Raw genomic sequence first — 11,316 nt, forward strand, 5'->3', positions numbered from 1 at the left:
CTTTTTGGTTTGCTGTCTTTGTGAAATTATGATAAATTAATATATATCTATCACCGAGATTCTTAGCCAAGTTATCAATAGCTGATGATAGTCTAATGAGGGAGCATGCAAAATCACTTTTTAGTTTGCAGTGTTAATTGAAAATAGTCTAAATCAAAGAATTCATGAAAGACTGTATTTGCTTTGAATAATCAAAACCTCTTTAAATACTGGACAAATTAGTTGTACATTTTTAACGTGGTCTGATCTTTGGCTGGTTAGCTTACAAATTGTTTTCGTACCTTCTGGTGTTACTGCTTACTCTGACTGCAATATGAAAAAATGTGATTTTCCTTCCTGTGTGTAAAATAATTTTTAAATCACTTCTGTATGTGCTTATGTCCTTCACAGATGGTTTCTTCACAGTGACATTAAGTTTTGGATATCCTACCATTTGTGGTCTGTCTCTTGATGTACATACTTACAGGGTTAGAATAGCTCAGTAAATCAACTTATTTTTTTTCCTGTATCCCCTGAGTGACGTCAAGTTCCAGAGTAGTTTGATTTACATGTTGCCTTTTTGTTCTTGTCTAGCATAACAAAAGCATACAAGTCTTTTCAGTCTTCCATAAATCTCTTCAGTTTTTCATTTGGTTTGTCTTTCAAGTCTACTGGTCTTTGAATATACTCATATGCTTTTGTTTTAACTAGTGGAGCAGAACAAGTGTAGCTGAGGGAGATACTGTGGAATTGGCTTTTTTCGTGTTCCTGCCTGTCAGAATTTGCTCTTTTTGTCAACTGAAGCAAAGAGGCTGCTGAATATTCTCTGGTCAGATGTTTTGATCTACTTAAGGGTTTTAATAAGAATATTCCACATTTTTTTGTTGGCCTTCAGAGGATTATCTTGACAGGAAGCTATTTAATAGTTCTGAATATGTTGAAATATGCAGGAACATCTTCATTTTGCTGTTTACTCTTTCCTTCCTCCAGAATGACAAGCTGGTTTCAAGATTGGCTTCCATACATGTTTTTGGTCTTAACCAGATTCACCCTAGTAATCATGGTTGACTTAAAGCCGTTCCTGTAACTTACGTAAACTATTGCAAGAACTCAGTGGACTGTTTGTTTCACACTGTGCTGCTATTCCAGCAGATAATTAATTCTTATCAAAACATCGTTTCTTTTATTCTTGAGCAGTCAGCTTTTGTTGTAGCTCATGTGGCATAGCTTCAGTGCTTTCCCCTTCAATTTTTCTTTAGGTTTTTATTAACGTACTAATCTAGGGATTTTATTCCACAGATCCCCTGTTGTCATAATTAGCTGCATAAAAACTCTTTTAATTGGTCGTTCATCCTCTGTCCTGGCATTTGTAGTGACAGCCCAGGTATTAGATAAGATTGTCCTGTTTTTATCTTTTGGTCCCTGTGACCTAATTAGAATTCTTCCTCTCCCTCCCTACTTCTACATGCACACACACCCTTCTGATGGGAGCTTTTCTATTAGGCCGCTGGTTTGTGACATTTTCTGTTTACTTGCCTTTGCAGCCTTCCTACCTGAGAGGCTCCAACTTGAATAAACACTCAAGGCTACTTCTTTCCTTTGTCATATCCCGAGTTCAGGGACACTGGATTTCCATCCATCCATGCCACCTGTGCATGGTACCTGCCACATGTACAATCTGCCAGTCTTTTGCAGAAATAATTGACATTTTTGGACTCATTCAGCTGAACTTCTCAGCCATTACTCATGGAAACACAATAGAATGTCCTATCTGCATCATAGCAGGAGCAAGGTTCCCTTCTAAAAAGGCTTTGGTTGTGTTTTGAGACATCTCCAGGAAATAAGTCACTGACACATGACACAGGCCTGGTGTTGATAATGCAGCCAGAGTTTTCTTTCCTGCTTGGTGACCTATTATCAGGCACTGTAACATGAATTGGCAGGACTTGCTTTTGCTTGCCCTCGCTCCTCCTCTGCTGCCTCAACTCATTTAAATCCAAGCTATTCAAGGCAGGGACTTTGCTTTCAAACATGCTCAGTGTCACATGCATTCTGTCAACTATAAACAGTAATTTCCTCTGACTCACCCTGTTGTTGGCCTGATGGCCATCCACAGGTAATTTGTTACAAAAATCTCAGCTGAAGTAGTTGCCTTCTGCTGCTTCTCCGTCCATGTCTCAGCAGTAGCGAGTCGCTGGGCGAGGGGCTGGGAAAGTGGCTATAAATATCACCAAAGTGGCTATAAATATCACCATCTCCTTCAGGAAATGCAGCAGCAAGTGGGGACTGTTATTTGCAGCTGTGCCTTAGCCTCTGCCAGAGCCAGGTGAATTGTTTGCCCAGTAGAAAGTTAGGAAAATGTGAAAACCATATGAATGCAAATTATCACTTCTTCCTCTTCTCCTTGAAGGCTAGAGCATGGGCTCTAGCAGGAAGGCTCTGAACTAGCAAGACTTTTGCTTTATGCAAGATTTTAGAAAATCTGGAAATTACTGTTTTCAAATGTCCTATTTAAGTTGCCAGTTGAAACGCTCATGCTCGTGAGTGACTTGAGCATGAGCTCACTTGAAGTTTTAATGATGTTTTAATTAATTAATCACAGCTATTAGTTGCTCCATAGACAACTGAATAGCAAAGAAATTATTACTGTTTTAATCTTTATATCTGCTCTTGTTTTGCTGTGGACTGGTATGTTTGTGTCCTGCCTTGCCCTATCACTATAATTTTAAAATGTTTTCTTTTTTGTTGTTGTTTTTCTTACCTGCCCAGAAAGCTCATGCCCACGATGCACGTGTCCCCTTTCAGTGTGGGAGCAAGCAGGGCACAGTGCCTGCCTGACAGCAAAGCTGGTTTAGCTGCAGCACAGCCCAGGTTCCCACAGCAGCCACAGGACCTGCCGACAGAGCCGAACCCTTTCTGTCCCCCCTGTGTCTTCACTGCCCCTTCACAGCTTCAAGGCAGAAGGAGTGCCCCTATAAAGACACTGCCAAACTCATACAGAGGGCACACCTGTACGTGGGAACACTGGTGACAAACACCTCACAAACACGCAGGGTCCTGTGTGAGCACTTACCCAGTGCACACCAGGGAGGGGCTGCAAAGTTACCTCCATCCTGCACCTGGAGTGCTGTGAGGTTCCTGCCCATTCCAGGTTTAGGTGGGCTCAGTCCAGCAGGGAACAAATGTGCTGGAGCATTTATGGAGTTTCTGTGGGGCAGTGGGACATGGTATTGATGTTCAGCCTGAGCAGCCTGTGGCTCTACATGGGATAAATCAATCCATAGAAACACGTGTAGGGTTTGTGCTTCAGACCCCCTGGAGCTGGCACAGGCTGGAAGCTGACTGGTGAACAAGGGCAGCGATGCTGACACTCAGGGCTCCTATGGGGTTTTCTCCTAGTTGTCAGCTGTGTAAAATGGTTTCCACAAGCTTTGAGGCTATTTGGCTTATTCTCTTGGGCCTTTTTTTGTGTAAAGTGTGCTCGCTTCACTGCAGTACAGACTGGAAATGCATGATGCTTCTTATAAGAAGAAAAAGGTTTTGATGAGAATTTTCCTTTGATGAGAATGTTAATTGGCAATTTTTGCCTGCCTCTCCTGTTGCTTTTGACTAATTTTCTGGGTTTTTTTTCTTTTTTTTTAAATTTCAGTTTCTTTCTTTTTTTGTTTGCCTTACCCTCTGTCCTTCACACCATTTTTTTTCCTTTCTCAAAAAGAAGATAAAGCACTGATTTCTTTTTAAATCGTATTTCAAAGCTCTTTATGTCCCAATATTTTTCCAGTGTTTATAGCAAAGCAAGTTTACATCCAACAAAGCAGAAGCTGACAGAGTGTCTCTGATTTCTGTTTTTCCCTTCAAAGCGACAGGCCCATCTGTACACACTGTCCTTTCCCAGGCTGACAGCAGGAAGGCAATGGGCTGTGCTGCTGTTAGAGGATGGAGACAGACTTGGAGCAGCACAAGCAACTCTGATGTACTTGGTAGCAGTGCAAGGGGGACGAATGGTTGAATTGCTTGTGTTTTGTGCCTGTTTCTTGGGTTAGAGGGGGAAAACAGAGCTATGTACAAGACATCTAAATTTCTATTGCGTAGCAGCAGCTTCTCTGCAGTGTGTGCCAAAGATAAATTAGCAGGGACTGATGGCAAGGGCAGAGGTTGTGTAATTTCATTCAAGAAATAAACACCAGCCTCTTGCCAGTGCCTCTTGCCAGTCAATATCCTGTGTGTTACCTGGAACTGGAAACAGACTTAATTCATGTTAAAAGATTGAGCAAACAAAGTTGTCTGAATGACTTTGACAGAGAACCTGGCATGAACCTGGAGGAGGTAATTTCAGTTCCTCTGGTATTTTTAAGAGTGCAGCTATAAAGCAAAGAGCAATGGGAGCCTACAATGCTGTCCCACGCAGCAACGTGGGATAGGGCAAGCAGCTCTAGAAACAAGAGATGTCAGTGAGAGGCACAAATAAGACCTGGGGAACAATGTTGTGGTTTGCAAGCATAGCAGCTACCTAAGATCACCTACAAAAGGTAAGTTCTTGAGACAACCAGAGGCCTACCAGGCCTACAAATCATTAATTTGGCCTTTTGTAACAAGATCAAGTCACACCAACATGAGCATAATAGACATGGCTTAACTAGAGTGGTATAACTGGTAGCTTAGTTTTGAAGCAGAGAAGACTCACAAATGTGTAGGACCTGTCAATCTTTAAACACTACATGGAGGTGTTTCCAAAAGCACTATACAAAGCAGAAAATTATTCCTATTTTTGAAAAACACACTAGCAGCTTGGGCGGAGCAACTTAATCACCAGGTTACTGAGTAGACATAGGCCAGAAGTTGCTGCAAGTTTTACTACAAAAATGTTCCCTATCTGGCTAAAAAGTGGTAGCATTCATGAAAATACATATCCAGGAAGGTAATGATGACAGTAATAGGTAAAGACTGTATCTGAGGGAATGCAAAACATGATACAGACATTGAGCAAGCAATGCAGTAGCTTCAATGGTAATTCCTATGCCTTTTCTGGCTGTTTTTTTTTAAAAACCAGAAAAGGCTCCGTCCTTTAGCTATCCACCTACAGTTTCTACCTGAAAACCTGGAAAACTATAGTGGCCAAGGACCTAATTTCCCCATAGATGAACTTCTGTATTAAAGCTTTCCCTGTCACAGTATCATAATAGGAGCTTAGAAATCATTAAAGCAGCTGTGGATTTTCTAGACAGCTGGGGCCAAGGGAAGGTGAAGCCATGGCAATCCTCACATTACTCTTATCTGCCCTTATTAAACAAAGGGGAAGGGGGGCTCTCAAGACTGTGAACCTCTTCTTTTTCTCTCATTATCCAGTTTTCAGCAGGAGGTGTGTGTCACCCCACAGTAAGCACAGCACTGGCATCTCCTCCTCTTCCACCCCCCTGAAGCACAGATTCCCATGCAATGCATATTTTTGATCCTTGGTTTGTGCATTCAGCCATTCAGCTCTTCCTTAGGACACTGGGGAAAGGGGGCAGCTGCCACCAGCTGGAGAACTGTGAGGCAGGATAGGAGTTGCAACTGATTTTGCTGGCAAAGGAGGAAAGGCTGGATGGCAGTGCTGACAAGTGGAAGGCTGCAGGGGGAAGGTGTGGAAAGCCAGAGCAACTCCAGAAAAGGCTGACACGTGTCACATCTTGAAATACTGCTGGTTGTAAGAATGGCTCTACATTTGATTTTATGATGAAGACCTTCAAAACACAAGCTTCCTCCAATAAGACTATGGCATATCTGCATATTAGAAAAAGGACTGCCTTTCATTAGGAATAAAAGAACCCCCTTACCCAGCACTCAGGGTATAATAAGTAGTGGAGAAAATCATACTACACCTGAAAGGAAGGTGATTTTGGTAGAACTGCATTTTCAAACTCCCCAGTGTATCACTTCTAATCCTATAGTGCATTTTCCTGTACATGTTCAATGACTGTGGCCCAGCAGAGTGTTCCCAGAGGATAAGTGCAATAAGGTGGGAGGGGCAGTGAGGCACTGGGGGTATTGTTACGGTGTCAGGTGAACAAACAGTTGGTGTCTCTGGAGCTTTATCTAGTCAGACAACTGCTGTTATCTGTAATATCAGCTATGCTATCTTGTAACATGAACTTGCATTGTAATCATTTGCTTAAATATAATTTTTGAGGCGAAAAGACCAGTTGAGAGAGGGTGCTTATGTCAAGAGACAAAGTGGATGTCTCTGTGCAAAAGGCCTGCATTCACTTCTTGCACATATTAAGTATGTTTTAGCTCTGAACCTTTCAGTGCAGGGACCAGCCACAGCCTCTTCCCTCCTGTGCCTGCTCGCTTTCAGCAGTACTTTTCCATGCCACCTGAGGAGAAGGTAGGCTGCTCAGCCTTCTCTTCCAACCCACAATCCACAGCATCCCTAGGAATATTTAGCAAGCTAAAGGAGTCTCATGTCCAAGTGTGAACAGCAAATTGTTCCCATGTGAGGTCTGGTATAAGTAGGTGTACCAAACAAAAAGAAAAACATACTAAATGAAGTTCAAGATCATCTTGGTCCCAAGTTTAATTTATGTCTTTTCAAATTACTTGCCTTTACTGATGGGTTGTCACTAATTCTATTTCAATAGATCTAGTGCTCAGCATGCAAATATCAGTACAGTTACTTCTTCAGCATAAAGTAAAAATTATAACATATAATGGTTCATCATATAGAAGTAGTTAATTCAAAATATTGTTTTCCTTTTTTTTTCTTTCTAACACCTATGCCAAAGATGTTAGATAGTTAAGTTTTGAAGTACAGTCTGAAGGCAAAGTTCTGACTCAAACAGTGCTTTGAGCACTTTTGTTTCCAGAGCACTCCTCCCAAAGCAGCTGCAGCAGCCCTGGGGAAGCAGGCTGGTGCCTGGGCTGTATCTGTGCATGTCACCTGCTACTGCAGCACATGATCAGGCACCGACACCTCCTCTGCTCCCAGCAGGCAGCCCCTCTTCGCCCTGAGCCCGGGCTGCCTACAGGCACCACCTGTGGGTGTGCACACGGCCTGGGGAGCGGTTCTGCAGCAGCCCCTGGGCCATCAGCCCTGCCCGTGCTCACTGGTGGCTGTGAGAGCACTGGGACAAATAAGCACCTCCTGCGAGATACACAGAGAGCAGCAGCACAGGAAATTTCCTTCCAGAGAGACTTATAGGATTAGGCTGACATTTTTCCAGCAGAGAGGGCACCTGGAGCGGGTGCTGTGGCCTGAGCACTGCTTTGGGAGCTGTGTGGCCCTGCAAGACAAAGACAATTCTGTGATCTCTGCCAGCACAACCACCAGCACACAAGTTATTGTACAGCTACAGCGGGGCCGGGTTTTTGTCTGGAAAAGCGCAGCCAGGCAGACAATTGGGGGTGATACACATTTCAGACATCCTGCATTTGTCACCCCCATATACTGGCCATCATTTCACTCCTCCTTCCCAAGCATCCTCTATAGATAATGGACAGGGTGTATGGGATAATGGACAGGGACAGTATGTTAGATCCTTTTCCGATGGAATAAGCAGCTCTTGAGTTCCTATTAACTATTCTTCTTCAAGCGATAAGGGATCATGAAAGCTGGTTGACAGGAACCACCTATTTGCACTGCCATTATTCTAAAATCTTGAGTTTCCCAGGAATCCCAGAATTCATGGCTCTTATGTCATGTAACCATTAATGCTAATTTCCTAAGAGGGCTGTTCGATGCCACATCTATGCTTGCTACAAGAAAAACAAAAAAAAAAAGTCGGGGGAGACTAGAAAAGAAAGCAAGTTATTTTGGAAAGAGAAAAAAAAAAGTTATTTTGCTTGGCCATGGAAATTACTCTTTCACTGCTATTTCTTTTTCTAAATGCAGTAGGAGAGTTTGGATGGAAATCTCACCAAGGCATCTCCAGCTTTTTCACAGTGTAACCTATGGGATCCTAATCTTCCCCTGCCCTTCCCAGTAGGCAGAAAACAAAACCAGAAAATTCAGTAGATGAATAGTCAGGCAAAAGCGATTCCAGAGGCTGGAGGCTGCAGCCATGCTACCTGCTCTTCCAAAACTTCATCCCTTCTCCTGAAGGCCTCTGGAAGCATAACATGTGTCTTTTACATGTTAATGTGTTTTGGGAGCAGGTATCTTTTAAGAGCAAAAGGATATTTCTAATATCAGCCATTTGTTCTGCAGTATTATCAATTCATAAACATGTTTCCACATTTAAATGATAACTTTGATTCTACAGTTGCCACACTTTGGTTCCTATTGAATATCTCGTCCCACAAAATTGTCACTGCAAAACTCTGTTGAAAGACTTAAATTAAAAAAATCTGAGGAAGCAGAAAACCACAGCTGCAACAGCTCTTATACTTTGCTTTCATCTACTTGTATTGTATTCTCTGTCCTTCTCTAAACACATCGCTGTTGTATTGAAGCTTCTTCTGCAGATTAATTAGTAATGAGTATGTTTTATCCATTCTTCCTCCCTCCCCATCCTCAGGGTATATACAGACATTGGCCGGCTCACTCTTGAAAATTATACACTTTGTGCTGTTATTTATGAAGGTCAGATTAATTAAGTATTGCTTTATGTATAACTGCAGTTTGGAGTGGTGTTATGATGTTTATGTTAGCATTCAATTTCCAGCTCCACAGTCATTGAGAAAACAGTTCTATGGTAAACAATTCCCTTGTGCCAGGAATGCATTTCTATGGTAAACAATTCCCTTGTGCCAGGAATGCATTTCCTCTGTGAATGAGGTCATGTGAGATGGATACAAACCAGGTAACTCGGGGAGGGCAGACTTCAGTTTCCATTGGCATTATTTAAAATAATCAAAAAGTTTGCTGGGGAATTCACTGGTAACTTGTATGGAGTTCATAAGGTCTTCCTCTTTGAATGCCTTTCTCTCACAGAAGTCAACACCACTTTACAATGCAGAGAGCAAAACAAGAGCAAACATTATCACAGCTGCACTGTCACTCCCAAGGTTGCTAAAATGGCCTCTTAGCCAGAAGGAAAAAGCAGTATGTTATTTTCCAAGAAATCTACTACAAGAGAAATTCCCCATTAATAAGCTGTGAACATTTAACTGTGACTGACCAGGGCAATATCACAAATTCAAGCATTCTACAGGTTCCCCTACCAATATTTAACCTTCATTTTACTGCGAGCTTAGTGCAGATGATTTTTGCACTCATGTCCTCACCTCACCTTGATCTCGAGAGTTATATGGTGAAATACAGATTTACTTCTGTCTGCTTTGCTCTATCTCTATACTGCTGACATTTGAGCTTTGAAAGCCTCAATGTCTCTTGTGGGGGTGGTCTAGAAACAGTCTATAGTTATTATCTGACTAATCTCCTCTTTTGTGTCAATTTGATGTTGTTGGAAAGACAGCACATATGGACTGACCCATATGTAAAAGAGGAAATGAACATATTTGGTTGCTGCTTTTTCCTGTCCACATCCTATTTTGACTCCTGCTAACAACATAATTGACATGCTTTTCTTAGATGGCTCACTAATCAGCTGCCATGGATGTCACCCTAGCAGCTAGCATTTTTTTTTATTATTCACAGTATCTTCCTCTCGCTTCCTTGTGCCTCCACCTCTGAAGCACTGGATCCAAAATGCCACCAAAGACATATTCCAGATCAATCCCATTTCAAGACTAATCCTTGGTTTTCTCATCCTTTTAGTGCATCAAATTCGAGTCCTTTGTTCTCACCCTAAAAACTGCATAATCCCTGCCCACAACTCTGTTTCCATTTCCACCTACTCACTCCTTCTAATCTCCTCCTCTACAATATTACTTTCAACGCCCTTCTGCACACCCTCTTGCCTAGGGGATTTTAGGTTTTCCTTTGTTTTATTTTGGTTTTGGGTTTTTTTTGGGGGGGAGGTGGAACTATTTTGTACAAGCTAATAACTGCATATTAACTACTAGGAAAAAGTAATCTGAGTTTTTAAGTTACAAATAATTATAACTTAAATGAAAATATCCTAAATAAATATCAAAACGTCTAAGTCAAACATACGGAATTATTTTATTCAGACTGCTCTGGGTTTTTTGTTTGTTTGTTTGAATATTTGTTCCAATATTCTGCCTCAAAGCTGAAAACTGTGCTTTCATCTTCTTTTAATGTGAATAACATGAAAAACCTGTAGATTCACTCAGCAGGGAACATCATGCTGAAAAAAATTTTGGATTTAGAAGAAGAGAGCAGCAAGAGCTTCAAGTGCAGCCAGCAGAAGAACCCAGAGGAGCTCAACCACTGTGCAAACCAAGTCCCACAGAACCTGCATCTGTTTTTACTGGAGTGATGATGTAAAAGAGGCTTTAAAACACACTGTGATAAAGTCAGTCAATCATCTTGCATAAAGGGTTTATGTTTTCTACTTCTCTGACACACGATATTTCCCATAGAAGGGAGAGCTCTCTGCCCTCATCCCATTCCGAGTGCACGTTGCAGGAACGTTCCGACACAACTCCACAATTTTCATCATGTCAATTGGTAACCTCAGGCAATGCATTAACAAGTTGGTGTACGAAACAGGTGCTTCATTCTCTGTATGAGAAGTCTGTGTAAAGACCTCGGAGCAACCTCCCAGTATCTGAAGGGAACCCGCAGGAAAGACAGAGAGGGATTCTTCACAAGAGCTGTAGTGACAGGACAAAAGGGAATGGGTACAAACTGAAAGAGGGGAAATTTAGGTTGGGTATAAAGAACTGCGTTACTGCGGGGGTGCTGAGGCACCGGAACAGGTTGCCCAGAGCAGCTGTGGACGGCCCATGACCGGCAGCATTCAGGCTGGACGGGGCTTTGAGCGACCCGTTCTAGCGGAAGGTGTTCCTGCCCACGGCAGGAGGCTCTGTCGAGGTGATCTTTAGGGTCCCTTGGAACACAAACCATTCTACGATTCCATGGTTAACCAACGTCAGGGGCTTTTTCCCCTTTCCGTCCCCAGGCCGGCAGTTCCCTCCTCACGGACAGGGCACTCGGGGCGAGCTCCGAGCCCACGCCTCCGCGGCGAGCCGGCGCGCACCGCCCATCTCGGGGCGGGCGGCAGCGGCGAGCCCACGGGCCGGGCCCGCCCTCACGCTGCCCTGCCGCTGGTACCGCCGCCAAGGCCGGGCTCTCCTGATCGGGGCCGCTCCTCGGTGCCCCCGGGAGAGGCCGCTACGGCCAGGGACCGAGGGGGGCGGCCGCGCAGCGCCGCAAATGTCCCGTAGGGAGCGCTCCGCCGCGCCGGGAGCGGCTCCCTCTTCCCGCCGCCCTTTGGCTCCGTCCCTGACCCCGGCAGCGCCGCGGGCCCCAATCCTCGGGCCCGGCCCCGC

This window comes from Ammospiza nelsoni, chromosome 1 (genome assembly GCF_027579445.1).
Source record: "Ammospiza nelsoni isolate bAmmNel1 chromosome 1, bAmmNel1.pri, whole genome shotgun sequence".
NCBI classification, from domain to species: domain Eukaryota; kingdom Metazoa; phylum Chordata; class Aves; order Passeriformes; family Passerellidae; genus Ammospiza; species Ammospiza nelsoni.